At 37.8% G+C, this 22,511-nt stretch overlaps 1 long non-coding RNA gene across 4 annotated transcripts in view; it reads left to right on the top strand.

Annotated features, from left to right (window-relative positions):
- The window catches only part of LOC137863598 (uncharacterized), a 535,054-nt gene that overhangs the window by 223,458 nt on the left and 289,085 nt on the right, over positions 1 to 22,511 (top strand). The window contains exon 4 of one of the 4 annotated variants that reach the window (XR_011100995.1): positions 20,912 to 22,286. The exons of 2 other annotated variants lie outside the window; for them this stretch is intronic. This is a non-coding gene — a long non-coding RNA (uncharacterized lncRNA). Of the gene's footprint in view, positions 1 to 4,012; positions 4,730 to 20,911; positions 22,287 to 22,511 lie in introns of those variants that run through there. One more of the 4 variants, XR_011100999.1, reaches the window with a different exon arrangement.

The raw sequence follows: 22,511 nt of genomic DNA, 5'->3' as shown, positions 1-22,511 counted from the left end.
CCTCTGCAACAACAGTGTTTTTAAAGGGTTGGTAAACAACAGACGTTAAGTCATGTAGCGCATGTCTTCTCACAGAAATAACTGAATTTTTTGGAGACTGGAGGCATTTTACAAGGATTCAAGGTGTATTAGCAGTCTGTATGCATTAGTGTTACAGATGCAGATTTGAACACTAGGCCTTCACAAATTAGTACACATAAACAGCTGATGTCATTTAAAAGTAACTTCACCTGCTTGGTATAGTGTTTCCCATTTCTATTTCAGGTTTATTGGAAATAACATTCAGCTGTTTATGGGCTATATTTTAATTTTGCTAATGTAAGTGATAAACAAGCAGCCGGATACCTGTCTTTCTTTAAAAAGAATATACAGCATCAGGAGTTCCACGTAACATAAATGATGGATTTGTTACCACATGTCTGTGAAAATGCTTTGTGTAATATGGATTAAAGTAGGACTCCGAATTTGACCTAAATTATGGCAGTATAAAAGTGGAATGATTTCACTGAAGCTAATGGGCTTTTCTGGAATTATACTTCTATAAATGAATTCAATATTGCTAGGTAGGCAGTTAACTTAGAGCCATTTTGCTCTTAAAACAAACAAACAAACAAAAACCACACACACACACACACACACAAATCTGAACCTTGATTCTGTACTGCTGTGCCATCTTTTTTCTTCCCAAAGATTAGTATAAAGTGGCACGCATTTTATAATCTCAGTTCAACCAAAGGACTCTTAACAGCAATGCTAGTAGTAGTGTTTGTAACAATCATGGCACAACCAATGTCAGATGTATGCCTGTTCACCTCAGTCATTACAGGACTTTGAGTAGGTCTCTATAGCTGACAGCAATTGAAATGCCCAAGAAACTTCATTTATGTCCGAGGATCATACCTAGGTGTTCCTGCAAACCTATGATATCTCTGTATGATTAGATACTGTAAGGTAATGCAATCATTACACAGTAGCTAGCACTGTGTTTTCAGTAGTGTCTGGTTTACATTCTCTCTTTCTCAAGCTAGTCCACTAGATCTTCTCTGTCTTGGATAGTAAATAGTTGATAAATTTTTATAGGTTGCAGTAAGGGTTGATAGGTTGCTGACAGACAGGAGCCATCCTTATCATCCTCTGACTGTATATTTATAATCATCAGAAATGCATACTAGTCACACCTTGCATGACCTGTTATCAGCTATTAATCATTTATAATTCCCTCCAAAAGATATGTTAATTGAGCATGAGATGTTACTCTATCATACTTTGTTATGCATAAACAAAGCAGGATATATATATATATTTCCTTTCAGTCTGACGTGTTAGTATTGTGATTGCTTTTAGTCTTATTTTTATCTGTCTGGAGAATCTTGGCTTTTAACTTGAGAGGCTAAAAGCCAAGTGGTTTAATTTAGTTGGTGGTTAAGATCATTGAGCTTCTCTCATAGATTTTGTTCATGAATGTGTCCAGGAGTTGGACTCAATGATCCTTGTGGTTTCCTTCCAACTCAGAATATTCTGTGGTTCTATATTCACATCCAATGTGCTTTACTTTATTTTCCTTGCCTTGTTGGAGTTTCAAGTAGTGCATCACTCTGATGTTTAGCACTGTGAAGTTACTGCCTCATTGAACTCAGCTGACAGATATTCATTTGTAAGCCAATGAAACACCAGTGCTAAATTCAGAAGCAGTAATGTTAATGTGTCCTTATTTCATCTTTTCTTATTCCCAAAATAATTAAGGTTAAAATACCAATCCATAGTATATAGCATAAACACCTTTGTGTCAAACTTGCTATTCTGCAGGACAACAGTCATATTTATTTTATGAATGTATTTTTTGTGTGTGTGAATTTGCACCATTTACAGATATACCTTGTTTGCATTCTGTCTTTTTGTACAGCTGTATTAGGATCGTGCGTATGGAACATAGTAAGAGTCAGGCACAGGATTCTGTGCCTGTATGCTGCAGAAAATTGCCAGAATTAAAAATAAATAAATAAAAAATAAAAATAATTCTGGAATTTATGATTTTATTTTGGAAACTTATTTTGCAGCAGTTAATTATTCATATACATGAGGCAGAACTATTGGGAAAAATCCAATAAAAAAGTTCAATTAAAAACCTAAATTACAAGTTTAATCAGTATCTTCGACAGTACAAATACTGATTTGCATATAGTCTCATTGAAGAATACTTTGTGTAAGATGAACATTACACTTTTGTGCAGTCTCAGCTCTATTAGTTATTTCTGCTGCATAAATGATCATATATCATTTTATTGATGGCAATTTTCTCTGTGGCTGCAATTTCTTAAAAAAAAAAAATAATCTCTTCATCTCCATACTGAAAATTCAGAGGGTTGTTCTTTTTTGTATATGAGCAGTATCGGTATCTAAATCAACACGAGTTAAAAAATCCAGCGAGTGTTCCAAAGGAAAGCTGTGCCTACCCAACTGTTTTGTTTCATTCTACTGAATTGTTGGCCTGCCATCATAAAAATTACACCAATACATGAATAGCAGGCTTCAGAAAAGCTTTCTTGTTTTGACTAAAAGCACATAAATCTCTGAGAGTATCAAACAACTGATTGGGAGGATTAGTTTATCCAGGCTACCGGTATAGAAGTGAGAGCTCCCATGAAAATTGATATTATTAACTATAGAGGAAAATTACTTTAAAAAAAAAAAAAACAAAACAAAAAAAAAAAAAAAAAAAAAACACCTTATTTGTGCTCTCATGCCTCCTTCTCTTTGTTTAAAAGGAGGTATGAGATCTTGCAAGAGCAGATTCTAACTCAGAGTGTTTGCAGAGTTAGCAGTGGCTAAACTCTGCAAGTAAAGAAGCATTTAGCACAACAGGTTGTTCCTCTGATAGAAGAACACATTTATTATGTAGGTTCAGATTTAGATGCATTTATTTTTTTTTTTTATTTCCATCTTTCTTCCCATGCAGTATCCTCAAGCTTAATGTTTTTATCTCAGTTATGTAAATATGTTTGTCAAGGGGGGATTTGATGGAGATTTTGTTACACAGAGTGCTGTGTATGACTTTTTAGCTATACTTATGATTGGAAAATGTTCTATTTAAGAAAAGCATATGACTAATAATAATAATTTGTGAACAGAATAAGCATAATGCAATAACTGGAAAGAAAAGCGTATGTATTTGTTGGTATATATGTGAGAGGTTGCTTATTTCAGGATGAAAAATTGTTTCCTCTACAGTCATTGTGGTTTTGTGTGGCAGAACTCACTGCATTCATTCTCTAAGGCAAAGTTGCCAAGGAACAGTGATCACTACAGGCTCCATTTTTTGTACAGCCCTATCAGTCAAATAATTCCACAGCTCCCATAGATAAGTTGCTGAGCAGGAGAGATAATATCACTCTCATCTCTTTTCATCTAGCAGCAATGCAGAAGGCTTGGATGATCAACGTCTGTAATGAGGGCTGTAAGAGTGCACAGATATTTGGATCAAAGGGCAATCTCTCTCTTTTATGTAACTGTGGAGCCTCACATATCACTAGATTATTCTCTGCACTTGCTGTAAATAATTCTCCCCATCAGAGCTAAGCACTTTGCAACCATTGCCTCTAAATTATAAGATGATCTATACTGCTTCCACCTATGTGCAGTTCCCTGACCTGAAGCTGCTTATTTTCACTCAGTTCCAGTTGCAGATTTATGGCCACAGTAGTACATTTTATCTCAAGTGGACAATACATTTTTCATATCAAACACAATTTGTTTGTAATGTAATGTTTTGTCATCACCTGTTATTGTTATGCTTCAGAAAGCACGGTGCCCAGCTGAAAGCATGAATTTACCTCTATTCATTAAATAGCTTAGAGTTATGGCAGGGATGGAAGCAAGGTGTGGTTTCCTCTGAAGGATTTTCAGAGAATGGGCATGACCATGCTGTGAGTGTGCTCAATTGCCTCTTTGGGTGGCTTCCATTGGTGCATAAAGTGAAGGATGGAGGCTTAACCTCAAAATCTTTTATTTGCAGCTGGATGCTGTGGTGCAGAATCTGCAGACATTCAAGGCTGGATGGAAAACCCTCATCACCTTTGTATCTGAAGAAATATGCAAGGTTACCATCAGTTACCCTCCCGGGTAACTGTATAACTGTGAGGTCTGAAATTAGTACTGTGCAGTGGTTTTGCATCATTGTGATGTTACCCTTTGAGGAAAAATAATGTATAACAATATGGATCTATCAAAGGACTCTGAGAACTGTGGACTAAGGTCCATGAGGTTGTTGTCAGAAGATCTAGAAATCTATTTTAACCTAACCAAGTGACAGCATAATACTCCTTTGAGACACAACTTGGAGAAAGGATTCAATTCATTAGGAAAAATCAAGCATAAAACAGCTGCTGTGTGGTGAGTGTCAGAAATAACCTCATCTGTCCAAAAAACAAGAGGCATAGTACTCCTTAACTATAGTTCCTGTTTGAGGTTCAGCATGCATCAGTCATGTATGGGATAGTTTTAATAGCTAAGTTTTTACTTATCTCATGCCTTAGAAGCAGGTGATCAAGAGAGGAAGAGTTCCACCTGTTTGGTAGAAATGGGGCCTTTTCCAAAGTAGTAGAGTATAATAAGCCTTCAAGAGCAATAGCACATGCACGGTATCCTATTCAAGGTTAACAAGCTCTTCTGTTTGATTTATATATACCTCTGAAAAGAACAGAATTGCAAGTAATATAACATCAGCGGCTTGCTTGCCAAGCATGATTTAAAAAATAAAATACTATAAAAGTAGCAAAGGCATCTTATTTCCAGTTGCAAAGCTCAAAAACAATGCAAAAAAAAAAAAAAAAAGAACTCTTTTCCCAGTTTTCTTACATGTGAAAAAGTTTATTAATTTTAGAAGTTGTATGCTTTAAAATGGAGTTGACAGAAGAGGCTTCCTACTGCTTCTAGTCATTCCCTTTTCACCAGCTTCCCATTCATGCTTCCCTTCACATCCCCGTCTCTGTTTGGAGGCAAGATTCAGTCTAATGTTTCATTTAAAAGACATAATTTGCCCTCCTGGATATCGATTTTTCCACAGCATATTACTTTTTGCTCTGGATTTAACTCCAGCAATCTGTTATCATTCTGCTACCTCTGCCTGTTATGGCCTCCTGTTTGGCAGCTCCTCTGTCAGCACCACCCTGCTCTTTTTGTAGAAGGGGATACGAATTGGTCTGAATGGCATTTCACCTGCCTTCTTCCCAGTGCTGAACGGCTGTAAAAATGCATGAACTTCACTGCATCAATAAATCACTCACTGATAGCTGGAGAAAACACGCGATCACAGCCTATTCCTGGTACAAAGCTCCCTGTCCTGCTGACCTCGTGTTGGGGAAGCTGGCAGCAGGTTGGTGTGCACGATCCGGGGCCGAGGAGCCCAACAGTGTCAGGAGGATGCACTGCTCGGCCGCGTGTCGGGTGGCTGTCATGGAGACAGCGTGTAAGCACAGAGTGCCATATTTAACACCTCGGAGATGACAGTTTTGTAATGTGCCTTTTCACAGCGAGTGCTGGAGGTGAGAATGAAGACAGTGGCGCTGAATGCTGCGGCTGTCTTTCCTTTGGTTATAAGCACTTAGCACTGCTTCATGCACGCAGCATTATCACTTACACCGAACAGTCCACCTCTGCCATGCCCTGGCCATCATGCCAGTTTTCAATCAGCTGCATTATGATAGTCACCTGCTGTGGTGAATTACCTCTGAATACACCTTTATGTGTCAGTTTTTGTTACGCAGTTTCAGATGTCATCAGCCTCTTGTGATAGGTGCTGTGGTAATGAGACAGATAAAGGGTAGAATAGAGCATTCAGAGGGTAATGAAAAGAGTGAAATACAGAGCGTACACTTTGTCAAAGGAGCAAGGCAGTTGCTGTTATGATAGAAGAAATTTACTGACAGGCAAAATAGAGATGAACCTCTTAATGCTTCAATTCTAGTGGAGCTGAATGCTCGTGATTGCTACTGTTCTGTTAACTTCCTCTTTCAGAAAATAGGTGCACTTAGTACTCCTGCTTGTGTCAGTGTGGGGGGTCCTGAAAGACGCTTACCCAGAAATGGTGCACAGTCCTTTATACAAGAATCTGGCTACCAGAAAGTAGCAGGGACTTAACTGGTGCAGTGATACCAAAGCTACGCGTGACAAAATGTCAGAACAGAAATAAATTCAGGAGAAACATAAAGAACTGAAAAATATGTAAACTGGAAACTAATGAAGCATTTGACTAGTTGTAATGAAAAATAGAATTTTTGTGGTGAACAGAAGTTCAGCTGAGGTAAAACTGGAGATGCTCTTCTCGTGCAATTGGTTAAGGATATGTAAGAAATGAACATAAGAGCTTACTCAGCAAAATGCTAGTTAGGATAGATGAAAAAGGGCTAGACAAAAATCTATGGAGAGTTACATAATGCTTACTTAGGGCATCTTATCTGGCGCTTTAAAGAACCTAAAAAGCTTAGCTGTGCACATCATTAGCAGTGCTAGAAGCTACAGTGGCCTTTCCTGGAAGTAAAGACAACTGCTAGTAGTGCATGAGCTGTGCATGAATTATCAGACCTGATGCAATCTCCTACTGTATTAAAAAATTCTGTAAGAAATTTAAGATGTTGGAATTTAAGTCCCATGAGCTGAAAGGAGAAAGTAAGACAAAGTCTGTAGTTGATAAACATTCTCAAGGTATATTTTTTCTCTATATATTTTTTTCCCTTTGCATCTAAAAACTATTCCTACTCACCGCACTCACCTATGATAAAATGCTACGTGTTTAGAGTAACTTATAATTATGGATGGTCAGTAATTTTTTTCACAATTTTTTAAAGAAAATTTGAGTTGCAACTCTCTTTAAATTTATGGTGCAGTAAAAGCATAAACTGAAAGCAGGATTAAATGGTAAGTTTAAAATAATTTCCAGGTTTTGAAAATTAAACTCAGTTTTTTGGACAGAAAATATGAAAAAAATCAAATTATTTGGTATTGGAAGCATTTTGAAAATTTCTGGGGCCAATTGACATTTTTGGGAAAGCTTCTTTTTCCTATTAGTTTGGTTTTCTTTGTAGTTTCTCAATATCTCTTCTTCTCTTCCATATTTTTCTCTTTTACTTTAATTCAAGGAGCATGATATTCCAAGATTATTGTCTATAAGATGGTTCCTTTAATAACAACTGCTGTTGAATTGTATGCTTTGCTTCCATCTGTATAGAATGAATAGGCTTGCGGCTAAAACCTAACAAAATTATGCATTAAAAATCAAAAAATTTGGAAAGACAGATCAGAAGTGTAGCTTTTGAAGTTAACTAAAGCTGACAACGTTCATTTACATAGTTCAAATGGCAAATGAAAAACATCTACACTGAAGCAAAAGGAAGAGACCCATCTTTCATATGTAATTGGAATATCTGAAGGTTTAATGCTCAGACAGGAGGAAATAAAACAAAATGCCAAATGTAAGGGATATTACTGGTGACTTTACACCACCAGCTGAAGAACCGATATGAACAAGAGAAGAAACTAAGTCATGGACAAATTTAGTTTGTTGTTTCCATATGTATCAATTATAGTGAATTTCAGTGATCGAGGTTGTGATGTCATGTATTTTTTGCTTTATTTTATTTGGTATAATGCTTATTTTGTGATACAATGCATGTTTTATAAGTTTTTAGCTAGTAGAGTATTCTAAGCACATGTAGCTTTAGACATGGACTCCAGATCTTAATGAGAAACAACATCAAGGGTAGAGCAACGCATTTGTTTCTGAATTTGGAGCCTTTATTCCTGCACCCCAACAGACCAACTTTATTTTTATTTATTTATTTATTTTTGGTAACATAGGATTGAGCCTGTGATGCTACCAAAGGCTTCACCAAGGGCTGTCAGCCACCAAGACCTGTAATTTCAAAAGAGTACTCTAGTTTTCATAACCTCATTTTCAAGTGTTTGGTTTTGCCCTTTGGGGTATTGACCATCACAGATGTCAAATTGGCAGCACAGCATCACTCAGGAGCTCAGAGCCATTCTGCTAGGGAACAGCTTAGGCTAAGCCTAAATGACCCAGAGCAGTGAAGGGGAGCAGGAAGATACAATTCAGCCTCCTGCAGCATTTTCTGTCTTGTTGCACTGATGTTGCTGGCTCGGAGCCCTTCACACCGAGTGCTGTGACTGCAGGATTGGCACAAACACAGCTCTCCACCACAAAGGGCTCTCCATGCAATAGGGGAGGATTGCACAGGCTGGTTTCTGAGGGCCTTTCCACGTGGCTCAAGTGGGGGATTTAAACACAGAAGCCAGATCCTGTTGTCATTTACACATTGCACATCCTGTGAGTTTTTCATGGAAGCATAAAAGAAAGAGCTTGATGTCTGACTAACAAGTACTTTCTCAGGACTGTCTGTGCTATTCCTATTGCTGATGGTTGATGCCACCTGATTCAAAGCATCTGAAAGGTTTAAATGATACAGAAACTGCAAGAGCAAAATCATAGACCAGACAGGCTCTCTAATTGAAGTGGTGAATGTCATATTTTAATATTTTGAAATATTAATGAAGAGTGGAAAGGGGAAGGGAAAAAGGACACATGAAACATTGTCTGGCTAAAGGTCACCCCCCAAATAGGTGAAAAATACAGCTATTAAAATAGGAAACAGTCTGCTGCCTCTTGGTATGGGCATTTTGTATCATGTCACCTGAGTAAAAGAGGTGATCTTTGCCTTTCACCTTATTCAGCATATGTCCAAACATGATGGCCTAGCTTGTGGAAGACACCAACGTACAGCAAGTCTGTCTTACGTTCTCCTTTCTTTTCAGCACAGAAACAGGTTGGATGATTTTGAAAGTCTTCACTGAATGTCTTTCTTCATTTAGTATATGCAACAAAAATTTATGTCGTACAAGTCACTCCTTAAGACATGATTTAAACTTAGACATTCTGAAATTACTTACAGCCAAATTGATTTTATCTGTCAGTCAGGAATACTTTATAATTGGTAGCTGGTTCATATTTTTTAGCAAATATCAAGTAAAATCAGGACTTCTTCCCTTCAGAGATTAGTCCAATATGTCTTTGATAATTCTGATTGCAGAACTTTCTGTTGTTAATTAGTATGCAAATTCACATTTCAGTACTCTGCAGTCCGCCACTGAATTTTAATGGGATAGCTAACTATTCATAATATAGTACTAAATGAATGAAGGTATGTGTAAGAGGAAGAATTTTCATATGCTTTCACAGGTGTCTGGAGGGTTTTTTTTTTTTTTTTTTACCCTGTATCCTAGTGTTTCTGTATATTATGAATGTTGCACAGATGATGTGACTGGATTTACTGTTTGTCCCTTGGAGGGGACTGAGAGGAAGACCTAAGTGTGCTTTAACAGCACAATAGTCAGAATATTTCATGGCAGCCATCAATTGTAGACTCTTCCCCATAAAAACACTGTGTCTGTCAGTATAGATGCTGACATTGCATCCTGTATGACCAGACATTGCTATCTTGCCTTCTGTGCATTTTTCAAGAGTATTTATAGCATTGCTACAAATGCTTGAGAGGTATCATGATAGGTATGTATTTTGTTCACCAGAAATATTCAGTAATTTCTATCTGGCTGAGATGGACAGAGGCTAATCCTTGCATAGAAGAGTCTGGCTAACGCATAAACCTGTCAACAAAACACAGAGGAAAATATTTTGTATGTTTTGGTGTGATCTAAATCAAATTTCAAGCAAAGAATATTTATATATGGGTGTCCTGCAGGTTTCCAGTTGAAAGACTAAAAGGGATCTGTGCTCATAGATTATGAATTATGAAGTTTTGGTGCGTATGGACTGCAAAAGTTGTATGCTAGACTTTAGGCAAGCCAATATTTGGCTTGGTTGAAAAGCTCCGTAACACTGTTAATAACTTTTAAAGGTAAGAGAGAGGCTGTATAAAATGGATTGCAGTTGCTTGAGAACAAAAGATGGAACACGCTAATGATAAATGAATGGATTTGTAGCAAAACAATCATTTGTGGGGTGAGGGGGGAGAAATCTGAAGTTTTATGTTGTAGCCTCAGAGACTCACTCAATTTGTTTCTGAGAGGTTTATGTGTCTCATAACTGATATAATTCCAGTTTCAGGTTGCAAAGGTTTTACAGGAAAAGTCTAGCAAACTGCATTGTGAAATACCTGCCAGGTAGAGAGGGGAAGGTTATATGCAGGACCAACCACTTGCCTTTAGGCAAAAGTACTGGTTAGTTGGAGGAGAAATGCAGCATTCTAGTAAAGAAGGCAGGTCATGCACTGCTGGTATAGGAAAAAAATGATTCAGAAGTGTGTAAATGACCGTGGCCCAAATGTAGCAATGCTGGAAGTCAGTAACCTCACACCTGTCTGCACAAGAGCTGGATTTGACTTCATAACTCATAGAAAGCTGAAGAAATTACCTTTGTGCAGACAGTAAGTGAGGCCTAAGCTCATTTGTGATGTATTATGAGGATATATCTTACAGTTGTCAGTAACAAAAGTGAAGTGAAATGAAGATTGTTTATCTAACCAAGCTTTCTAAGATCTGTGCTGTCCTTAACAAATAGCCTTAGTTGAGAAGGTTCTGAGAATTTCCAGGAATTTTCTTATTATATTTCAAGCTCAGATACTCAACAGTACACATTCTTCAAGAGAAAAAACAGCATGTTTTGAAGATTTATAATAAAGATGTTGGCTGTGTATTTTTCAGTGTTTAATACAATGAGCTTATGACTTGAGCCACCCTGTCCTTTTTTTCCTTAAAGGATATAAAGACAAAATGTTCATATTTTCCAGATACTATTCTCTTCTACTTTTGGCTGTGTCTGTCTATGTACACATCCTTTAAGAACAGACTTTTGGGCAAGCAGGGGGAGGTTCTGGATACTATTATCACCTTTTGAAAATTAGATGTTATAACCACAACAATAACATCCAGGAGGAAGCAATTACAAGTATTTGTCCCTCTTCTGTATTAAGAGACGTGGTTAAACAAGCACAGTACAGTGCAGTGGTGATACTCTAGCTTGCTTCGTGTGAGATAATGTATAGAATCATTTTAGCATGCCTCCACCTATGCTAATTTGGAAATGGGGAAATGTAGGGGGTCATTTCCCTTGGTCCTCAGTATTACCCACCTAACAAAGAACTTCAAATAGCTCTTCCCTGTTCACCCCTTTGCTGCCCATCCTCCCTTCACTACCATAACAAGACTTCTCTTTCTCTAACAGGGGGTCCTGGAGTTTTAAAAGTCCCTCTGTAAGAACTGGCAGAATGTCCTTTATTTTTTTTTCCTCCTATTTAATGAAACATTACAGTTAAGTGAGACTGAAGAGGAGGAGGAGTTGTACTTGTCTGTTGTAGTTTTACATTCCTGGCCAGTGTAAGAAAGTTTCAAGCCTTTTGATGATAAAACCCACAGCATGCTGAGTCACTTGGGAATACGCACGGAGCACAGATATAATGTGCTTTCATGAGGAGCACCATTAAGTCAGTGGGCTGCTTTATTGCACATTAAAAGTTTGACACTGCTTATTAAGGCTAATAGCAACGTTTCCAGTACATTCAGTGAAGCACACCTCGGATCAACTTTCTGAAGTGACTTTAGGTGTGGTTCCTTGGAAAAACATGTAAAAGACTTCTGCCCTGGGTAGATTTTATAGTACCTGCAGTGATGTAACTTCAAAGGGAGGAAAGAACTGGGGAATGATAGCTTGGACTATACAGAAGTGCCAATTTTTAATTTTTTGGGGGGAATTTTTATTTCCACTTGAAATGCTATGCAAAGTCCTGAGAGTCTACTTACAGAATAAGATATTAATCTCTTTTGTTCATCTTTTGTTCTCTCAAAAGCATTTCTATTATCTATTCACCTATGTGCTCACCCTCTATTTCAGTTTTCCTGCAGGGACAGGGCCTTTCACAGCAATGTTCCAGAATCTTTCTCAGGGAGCAACACAATTCACTTGTACAGCACAAGGTGAAAACTGATCTTTACATTTTCATATTCCTCTCATGCTTTCATGCTTGGACTGAATTAAGACTACAGAAGGAGAATTAATGCATATTAATATTTGTTTTCATTCGTAGTGGTCTGATGGGACAGATCAATACATTTTGTGTTTGAAGCCTCTAGCAGAATAAGGTGCTAAGAGCATCTTGCTCTTATTGTCTCAGCCTCACATTTCAATTGTTGTTTGTTTGGGAACTGTCATTTTTTTTCTCTGCTTTGTGACAGAGTCATTATGTTATTATTTGACTTAATAATAATTGTAAGAATTTAAATTTAATAAAAACCACAGGACATGGTTCTGCTACACGTTTTAAGCTACCTCTCCATCCTTGTTTACTGAGTTCTGGGGTTACAGTACGGTATGTTGGATGATGCCTGCAGCTTACATATCATCTCTTTCTGTTTTTTAAATCAAACCCTTCAGTAGCACAGATCTCAGCATTTTAGCAGAAGTTCACTGAAAGCTCTGTTTGCCCAGGGGGGTTCTTTCACTGTTGCACACTACATCCTTCAGTAGAAATATAGAGCTGTCATTGCAATTTGTCTTATGTATATTTGTATGCATCCTTTATCAGTGAAGGCTTGTCTCCTCTATCTCTTGCCCTAAGTGCTGTGCTGGTCTGTATCAATCCCAGTTCCATACACGTGTTGTATTGTGTAACACTTCCTAATAAGCAGTTTAGGAGGTGACATAAGATAGCCATGCTAGGTTTCACTATACTAACTTCCTCCCAGTCTTCATGGGAGATCTACTCCAGTGTTTATGCTGTTATTGATGGTCTCTGTTTGTGCTCTCTTCCCAATTCTCTCTCCTTTGTTCTTCATGCTTTTCTCATTTTCTTGTTTCTTTACTCTCTTCATCTGACATCCTCTTTCAGTTTGAAGTGCCTGTAGAACCCTGATACATCTTTGACTCGTTAAATATGGCTTTAGGGCCAGCCTGTGAGGATGTGGAGTGAGAAACCAAATGTATGACAGATTTGGTCAAGGCTGGAAAACTAATGAGTGCTTTACCTATACATTTGATTATTACCCATTATTGGTTTAGAGCCACATCACACTTCTAACTTGCCTCTTCTTACTCTGTAAAATATTACCTTTTATGTGTATTGATAAAGGGTAAACTATAGGTTTAGAAAGTGTGGGATTCACATCATTATGCTTAAGTTGCCTGAAAGTTAAGGATTTTGTCTCTGATAGCTGTCTTGAGCCTTCTGATTTCCAGTGCATGTCCCATCCTTAGACTGGTGCTCGGAGAACCAAAATGAACTGCCCCGCAAATATGTTTTGATGTTAACAAAGTAAGAGTCAAACACACTTGCTAGGATTATTTCATATACTCTGAAATATAAATGACTGTTCGCCTCCTTATCTTCCTGACTCAAATACATTTTGATATCTGTTTCAGCGTGTTGTATTGTTTGCATTCTGCTGGCAGGTAATGCGATTATTTAAATAAAACAAACAAATGTGTTTTATGCAGGTTTCTTGCCGGTATGACCATGAACATATGACAGGTACTAGACACTTCATTTTCTTTGATTGCAATGAAAGGAAAAGCTGTACAAATATTTTCTCTCACCAAGAAAAAATGCTAAGCAAAAATATTGTATTGCAATATTTTAGAAACATGTAAACAAATTACTCTCCGAATGTTATGGGTTTGACATTTTTTTTCCCAAAGATAACTTGGTTTGCTTTCACTGAAACATCTGAGGACCCGGAGAGATGAAAATCCAAGCCAACTTCCATTTGCTCCTGCATGTTTTCATATTAGCTGGAAGGTCAAGCTTGTGAGGAAACATGTAGTTACCTAGGAGTTCAAAAAGCGATTTGGTGGGCAATTTAACAGCCATTGTTTGAGAAATTGATGACAAGGCTATCAGAGGCTAGGAAGATATTGCTACCTTTATTTGGCAGTACCTATGTTTATCCATTCTTTGTAAGATGTAAAAATAGTTAAAAGAAAGTAGTGAGTATTGCAAGGGGATATGCTAAAAGCTGTGATTGCAGAGTGACACAAACAGTGGTTTACAGAACCACTTATTTAAGAGAAGGTGGCTCTGAACAATCTGTGATTGGTGTAATAAGGAGGGAAGGTCGGAAGATTCATTCTGCAAGTTTTTTTATTTTCATTTTTTCATACTGAAAAAGTCAGTGCAGGAAGAGGAAACGAGTGGTTCTGTTAAAGAAGGACAAGGAAGGAGAGAAATAAATATAAAGCCAAAGTACTGTCTTTTTGCTGTATCTTCTGTGGCTGAATTGCCGTAAGGGGAAGCTCAGACAGTGCGTCAGCAAGACCCGAAGGCACAATCTGATGGCACTAAGTGGCAATGAAACATGAGAGAAGCAGCCATGTCAGTTCAGGGAGTTTTTGTCTATTTCTGATCTCATTCACTTCAGTGTATGATAGAAACCACTCCACAGGAATCAAAAGAATTGCACTGGGTTAAAACTGGTGTGGGTTAAGTCAGAATCAGGACTTTAGCCTCCTGCCTAAAAACAAATGTTCTGACTCAAATCTCTGTAAACAGATTTAAACAGGAATGGTGGCTTAGGCTTTGTAACAGCACTGTGGATGTTGCAGCGGTATTGACAAGTGGCTATACAATATCCTTTTTCTTATTATGGCCATGATGGTCTAAAAGCTGCCACAAACCCATTATGCATGCTATTGATAATTAATCAGGTTATGCTTTATGAGGTAGGAAAGTTTTACTGATATCAGTACGTGGAGTGCAGGGGGACTGCAGCTGAAGCGGGGTGGCCACGTAATCGTTAGAGCTGCTGTTCTTCACAGCGTCAGCTCTGACATTCTCGAGGCTGCGTGGGCAGCTCCTATTGCACTTGGATAGGAACGCCACTGAAAGAGGAAATTATCCCAGACAGATCTGTAAGTTACAGGACAACAGCTCATCTGGGAATTAGAGACATTCATTTTCTCTAATGCTATCATTATTACATTGCTATCCCAGGTAATTTCTATTGGAGGAACTAGTAGCAATTCTTATACTGCTGCGGCTTGCCACTTCCTATTATGGAGGGTTCTTGTAACCTTTATTTGAACAGTTTCAACACCTCAACTGCTTGTAAAAGACCTTTGAAATTCAGTAGGGTGGAAGCCCTCAGGGTAATGAGTGTTTTCAACGAGATTCATCTGGGAACTTTCTGTAAAAGATTTAGAGGGTTCCTGTTTGAAAAATGCTCATTCCCCTTTTCCAATCCCAAACTTCAGGCAGATGCAGGATGGAAGGTCTGGTCAAAATGGGAGGTAAAGACATACATGAAATGTCCAGTGTCCACAATGAAAATGAAACAGAAAATCACCTACTTGAGAAGTGCATTAGATGCTTAAAATACTTAGAATCTGTCATATGGGAGGCTCAGATTTTAATTACTGCTCTAAATTAATAGCTTGAACATGTACTTTTAATGCACTAGATCTACCATAATGTCTGAGCCTTGGGATTTGTAGTTATTCTTTCCCTCCCTCATTACAGACAAGAATTCTCTCTTTGATATGTATTAAGTTGCTAGCAGCACATAAACTGTGCTAGGCAGCTGCAGTCCACTCTGTGGGTATAAAAACATTGGCAGAGGAAGACAGGCCTCACTGAGACCAGCAGAAAAGTTTAGCCTCACCAATAAAAACACTGAGTTACGTAGGAGTGAACCATGTCATCTCAGCAGAACCAATTTAAAACGAGGGAGACACTAGGGTACGAGTTATTGCAGGACTATATAAAGACCACAACTTGTAATGCCTGTGGTGTGATCATCCCCAGACTGGTAGGTCTATTTTCAGCAGAGATAGCATAGCTTCTTCTGTGACAAGATGTTTTCAAAACATGTTCTTCTGAAAGATGAATCTATTCTGTAACTCAACACCAGCAGGGAAAGGTTTGTCAGTTCATAAAAGGTGTTACTTCTAAACTCCAGTTTATATGGTCTTTAAGGTGGCTGAGTTTATTTGTTATTAATTATAAAGTGTCCTCCTCTACAAGTACTTGGATAGTTACACTTTAGTAGTGTTTCTCATATAACAAATGAAATGGACGTTTCTCCAATTGCTTGTTTGCAGCAGGTAAAATCATTAATCACTTGCAGTACCCTTGCACTGCAGCATGCCAAGGGATAATAAATGCCCATTAGAGACCAGCAGTAACAGACGATTCTTTTCTGAGCTGTATTGTGCTACATAATGAAAATGTTAGTCAATAGAAGCTATTTTACGCCCATCAAATTTCTTTTCTATTTGAGAAGTGAGTTAAATTGTCATGGAAAGTGTTCAGATGATGCCTCTATGAACTTGCATCCTCTGTTATTCCACAGTAGTGATATAACAAGGATTTTTATTACTTCTGGCCAGGTAGACCAGCTTTATAAGTCAATTTTTGGTGCAGCTGCCACATCTCCTTTGCGCTGAGAAAAAACACAAAGGAATGTAACTGAGAGGGGACATTTGTCTGTTGAGAACAGACCATGGTCTTTCAAATTATGCAACAAGCAAATGGGAAACTGAAAGGAAATCAGTTGTGATTTTTATTTCTATCATTTGCTTTCTCTTGGGAGTCCTGGGTTTAAGTCAGTGATATTGATACTTCCAAGTAATTTTTCCATGTGGTGCTTCAGTTCCTCCTCTATGAAATGAAAGAAGCATCATTTCCTTACTTTTCTAAGGCTGGAAAAATTTGCTACAACAATTTGGGGCTGAGGAGCAGCATATTTCTTCCATTCTGAAAATTGCTTTTTCCCTAATTTATTCAATTTAATCCTACTCTTTATTTCTATCCCTTCCCAGTCAGATCCTTGCTTTTCCGAACAGTTCTCAGTGAAACATTGTGTGGTTGTTTCACCCTGATGGGCAGCTGAACTCCACTATGGCTGCTCTTTCATGCCTCTCATCAAAGGAAGAGGTGGAGAAAATACAATGGGAAGCGCTCAGAGGTTGAGATAAGGACTGGGAAATGGCTCACCAATTACCATTATGGGCAAACCAGACTCAAAGATAAGGAGGTTAATGTAATTTATTGCTTATCACAAGCAGACTAGAGCAGTGATAAACTAAAAGCAAACCAAACCCACCTTCAGCCATCCACCTTCTTCTGCATCCTCCCCCCAAGTGGTGCAAGGGAATGGGCTCTCCACGGACTATAGCCTCCTCCAGGCCACATCTGCCTGCTCCACAGGGGCTCCTCCATGGGCTGCAGTGTGGAGATCTGCTCCATGTGGGACCCATGGGCTGCAGGGGGACAGCCTGCTCCACCAGGGGCCTCTTCACAGGCTGCAAGGGAACTGCTGCTGCGTGCCTGGAGCACCTCCTGCCCTCCTTCTGCGCTGACCTTGGGGGCTGCAGGGCTGCTTCTCACTCCTCTCTCCCAGCTGCTGTTGTGCAGCAGGTTTTTCCCTTCCTTAAATGTGCTCTTCCAGAGGCACAACCAGCATCACTCATGGCTCAGCTCTGGCCAGCGGCAGGTCCCTTTTGGATTCAGCTGGAGCTGACTCTGATCTGCCATGGGGCAGCTGCTGGGCTTTGCTCACAGAGGCCACCCTGCGGCCCCCTGCTACCACAACCTTCCCACATAAACCCAGTACACAGGGGCCTGAAAGCAAAGTAAGTGAGGAAAACCTTAACAACATGTGACTACAACATTTACAAACCAACCCATATTTACAATAAAGTGCTGATAGTTTCAAGATGATTGCAATGAACAGATGATTGCTAGCTATTAAGTTAGTACTGTGCATGCATATTACAAGTATATCTGTCTGTATTTAGTCCATCTCATATAAGAAGAAAAAAATCTCAAGACAAATAACACCTTAAATTGCAACAGCTTGGTTTCTTGACATCCTCTGCCTGTAACATTCAACTATTGCTTGTTTTTTTGGAAGCAGAAGGCTACAAGGGAGTCTTCGCAATAAACACTCTGTGCTGAGTGCAAAGCAATTTTCTCATTATCCTTTCAGTAAAGGTCTCTCTTGCTATTGTCTTTTAAATGGCTCACTGCAGACATATTTTAATATCTCAACCAATTTCCTCTCCTCCTTAATTTCTTTTAGAGGACAGAGTTTCCTCTGTTTTCAGAAAATGATAATGCTGCTTTGATGACATATTAGGTTACCTTTAAAGGCCATAGCTTTGATGAAAGTTGGTGAATTCTTTTTGCAGTAGATGTAAGTGTAGCTAAAAGAATTTAGCAGAAAAAAAAAAAAAAAGATAAAAAGACAAAAGACAAAATATAGAAAAATATAGAAATGATTTTTTTTTTAATGGAGTAATCATTGGCTAGTAATCATAGCTAGTTCCCCAAGTAAGTTTAGGTAACAAAATTTCTATCTGGATGACAGTTAGGTGGGTGCTGGCAAAAGTTAGATGCTTACATTTCTAGCATCTGCATTTTAAACTTGGAGGTACTGGAAATTCCCAGGTACCTAATGTATGTCTGTGGCTCTGGTCTGGGACATGTCCAGTATGTGACTACAGTGGCGCCGAGTCATTCCAAAGCAGATGTGGCTGCCACAGCGCTGGGCACTGTGGTACTCAGCTATAAGTGTCTCCAGTGTAGAGTGAGAATTGAAGTCCTACAGTCTTTATACAACACATAGAAAGATTTACGTATCTTAGGCAGGCGTTCCTAGCACTTAGTAGCCTTTCTGGGGTTGTACCTTAGGTAATCATAGGTATACATTAAGGATAGGGAAAAATGAAACCCTCTTGTGAATCAAGCAAGGCTGAACTTCTTTGGAATATAAGCAACATGAAATGGAAGCAAAAGCCTGAACATGGATTTTTTTTTAGATGTAGGAATGATCTCAAACTTCTTAAGTGTTTATTTTTCTCTCAAATATGTAAGAGCTTCAACTTATTCATGAAATCATCTGTGTCGATAATTTTGTACATATACATTCTGAAGCCTTCAAACAGTAGTTTACAAGCTTGTTTATATAAATTTCTTTTGTCTCTGCAAATTGTTCACCTTTTTGTAGTCTCACTGGCATAAATTAAATGAAGTGTGTATTAAATCTGCAAGCAGATTTAAAAATCATATTAATGATACTTTTGTAGGAAAGCATTAAGGTCTAGGAATAAATTACAGTTTTCAATGATCTTTGAAAATCAATTAGTAAGTTACTTTAGACTATTATATAATGCACTTTCTCTTTTGTCTAATCGCTTTTAACATGCTTACTTAAACAGTAGAAAACATGAATCAGACAGTATCGAGATTGCATTACAGGCAGAACTAAACACAGTTTTTAAAAACTTACAATTTATTACAGATATCTTTCAGCTGAAAGTTATTATGCTCTTCCTCCAATATTTTGCATTCCAGTTTCCCAGTTCTTCTATTTTGTCTTTGCTTTTTTTTTTTTTTTTTTTTTTCATCCAGGAACAAAATGAAATGCAGATTAAACATACAGTAGAAAGCAGATTTTTGCTCCCATCTCCTAGTTCACTAGCTATGTGCAGAGTATTAGAAAATTTCTGTCTGTGCCTCGATTTACCAAGCTAGATTGTATTTGTTAGAATCTTTATTTTTGCTAGTTTTTGTTTTCTTTCAATGAAGTTCTGTCTATAAATGAAAAACCTCCAGTACAGCACTGCATTGGAATTGTTTTAGGAGCTCAAATGTAGACTAAAGGTAGATTTCAGCTGACATAAATCTTTCTTTAGCTCCATGGAAGTGATAGGTGAGTTTATTTCAAAAGGGTATCAGGCAGAGAACAATTTGGATGGGGAAAAGAAATGATTTGTTGTCTACTTAAAATTTTGTATGTATAAGCTATTTGTTTAGGAAGACTGTCTGTCTTAATCCATTAGTTTAAAAGAAGGTTACTGGATAAAAGAATCAATAATGGTTGTTTAAAATGTAGAGGCATTCAGGAAATACGCAGCCAAGATAACTGTGTCACTTTCTAAACCCCTGATACCTTTAAGAAGGTGCTGGAGGCTCCTAACTCCAGTGGGCTCAGCAGCAGCACTTGTTTCTCACAGCGTGCAAAGTGACCTGAGGAGTTCCTGAAGTCTTTGCTGTTGGACTAAGGTGTTCATGCATGAAACAGGTGTATTTTTCAAGGCAAAAAATTCCTCTTCCCATCCTCTTTGTGTCTACCAGGAGGGAGCTGACACCTCTTACTAGTGAAGGAGACTGCTCTCTGCAGGAGAGCATTTTGCCAGGGCCCTAAGCACATCAATACGCCGTGATTGCCCTGAGCAGTCAAGCAAACTTGCCTCATCACTATTGGAAACTGGACTCATAATCACTGACCTTTGTTTTTACTCTGGAGAGCTTTTGGCCTTTAGATACCTCAAAGAATTTTAACACGTTCTTAACTATTAACTTGTTTGTGAAGCAGTTTCATTTAATGAGCTATTGATCATCAGAGGAAAATTTAAACATACTCCAATCTGTCATCAATTACAGGCAACACATAGTTGTTTCTTTCTTGAAGGATGATAGAACAGTAGAGGAAATGATTATTGATACCAGATGTTCACAAGACTACGTGATAGGAGATGTTTACCTTGTTAGGTCTTGGCTTAGAAAACATTGCCATTCATAAAACTGCTGGCTTTTAGTAGGAGCTAAAATTGACAGTGATCTCCAGATTGCTTTCATTTTGGTACTTCAACCTATAAAAAACACTGTGTTTGGGTGTTTGGTTCCATTTTTTTTTTCTTTTTTTTTTTTTTTTTTCTAAGGAGAGTCATTTATAATGATAGCTCATGAATGATGGCCAAAATAGCTTGTGGAACTATGAGCTTGATCCTCCTAATGGTTTGAGCTTAGGGCATATCAAAGGGTGACATTATGTAAACTTTCCTATGCAATTCTTTCAGTCTTTCTAAATGACTCACTTAATCTTTCCTCTCCAGCATTAAATCTCTGTCAGAAGCTCTCCTATACCACAGAGAAGTATGCCACTGGAGGTGCTAGCTATAGAAGAAGAGATATTGTTTGTATGGATATCTACTCAGCATGCATATTTCAAGTGATGTTTGCTGCATATGATAGATTCTGAACTGGCTGAAATTATTATAATATCATGTCAGTAAATGGATCGCTTGCTTCTGTCCCTGCTGATGTTCTCTCCCTTAGTATGTATTACAAAGAATTAAGTTAACAATAGCTTCATGGTTATTTTCAGTGTCTACTATGAGAAAAGTGTGTTTCTCTTTTGTTATATAGCATAACAGTTAGTCTGCCTAAAGAATTTTGTGACCCTAATTTATGTCTGTTTTCACTGGAACCATAAATCAAAGAATTAATTTATAGACCTGTTTTTATGAACTGTTTGTGATATTGAAAGACAAGTTTTACAGCTTCATCTAGATTCTGCTTTTAACTGTTAGCTATCAACAGTCTGAAATGTTCCCTTTGTTAAACAGGGATCCATATCCAAACAATGCTTTTGATGTTCTGTGGAAAGGTGACTGAAAACTGTTTCAGTCTTAGTTCGTTAGTGTTTTGCTTAGTGATTACAAAATAGCTGTTGTTTTTATGATGGCAGGTTTAATTGCGTACTTTTCATGATCATGATATTACCTCCAATAAGTGTTCAAAATCCACTGTATTTTAATGTTTTAAATTTGATTAGTTCTATTTTTTCCTCTCCTGACACTACAGTTTTATTAGGAATTGCAGGAGGCAAAATAAGTATTCCAGGCTAGAGTCTACCGACATTAACAGCATTATTCCACTGCAGTTACCTAACAGCATGGTGCCCTTGACAAGAGATAATCCTGACAGGTTTGTTCAATCCATCAAAAGAAACAACAATATAGGCATGTTTATGGGCAATAAATTACACAGGTATGTGATGACCTGAGAACACAGAGCGAAATCTTATGTGTACCTGTATTCTGAATTAAGTCCATCAGTAAAGCAGAAAAAGTTTGCTTTCCTGAAAACATTAATATGTATTGAAAAGCAGCACTAGTTACGCTGTAGGCACTGTCTTGAATATATGACAAGCTAGCAGTAAAACTTTTATTCTTCTATTAATTTATTGTTATGCGGTAGGAAATTTCGTTAAACATTTTCCATTTTGCTAACTTACTCTCTTCCAATGACACAGTGCTGCCTTTTATAACAAGAGAAAAGAACAAAGTTTTTGTTCCTATCTTCTTGCATGTCACTTCTTGTACTCAGATTGCCAGGAAAGCCACCATTTTCTTTTGTAAACTGTACAAATGCTGAGCTCTCACAACTGCTGAAGTATTAGTGATTAATTAATAAATAATAATTAAGTTCTTCCAGTAAGTTTTGTTGTTGTTTTGTTGAATTTTGAAATAGTCAGCTGAAGTCCAGCTTTGTGAAATTTTACAAGTCCATGTATTTTATCAAAGTAAACTTATCTGCTGAAGATCAGAGGCGGTTTAATACAAATAATTGTGTTAGTATCTGTATGAGTTAATTTCCCAGAGGATTTACCAAGAAGAGTAGATTGCACCAAAATTAATTACAAAGTCTGCT

This window comes from Anas acuta, chromosome 13 (assembly GCF_963932015.1).
Source record: "Anas acuta chromosome 13, bAnaAcu1.1, whole genome shotgun sequence".
Classification (NCBI taxonomy): domain Eukaryota; kingdom Metazoa; phylum Chordata; class Aves; order Anseriformes; family Anatidae; genus Anas; species Anas acuta.
This window is presented reverse-complemented; position numbering and strand designations above follow the sequence as displayed.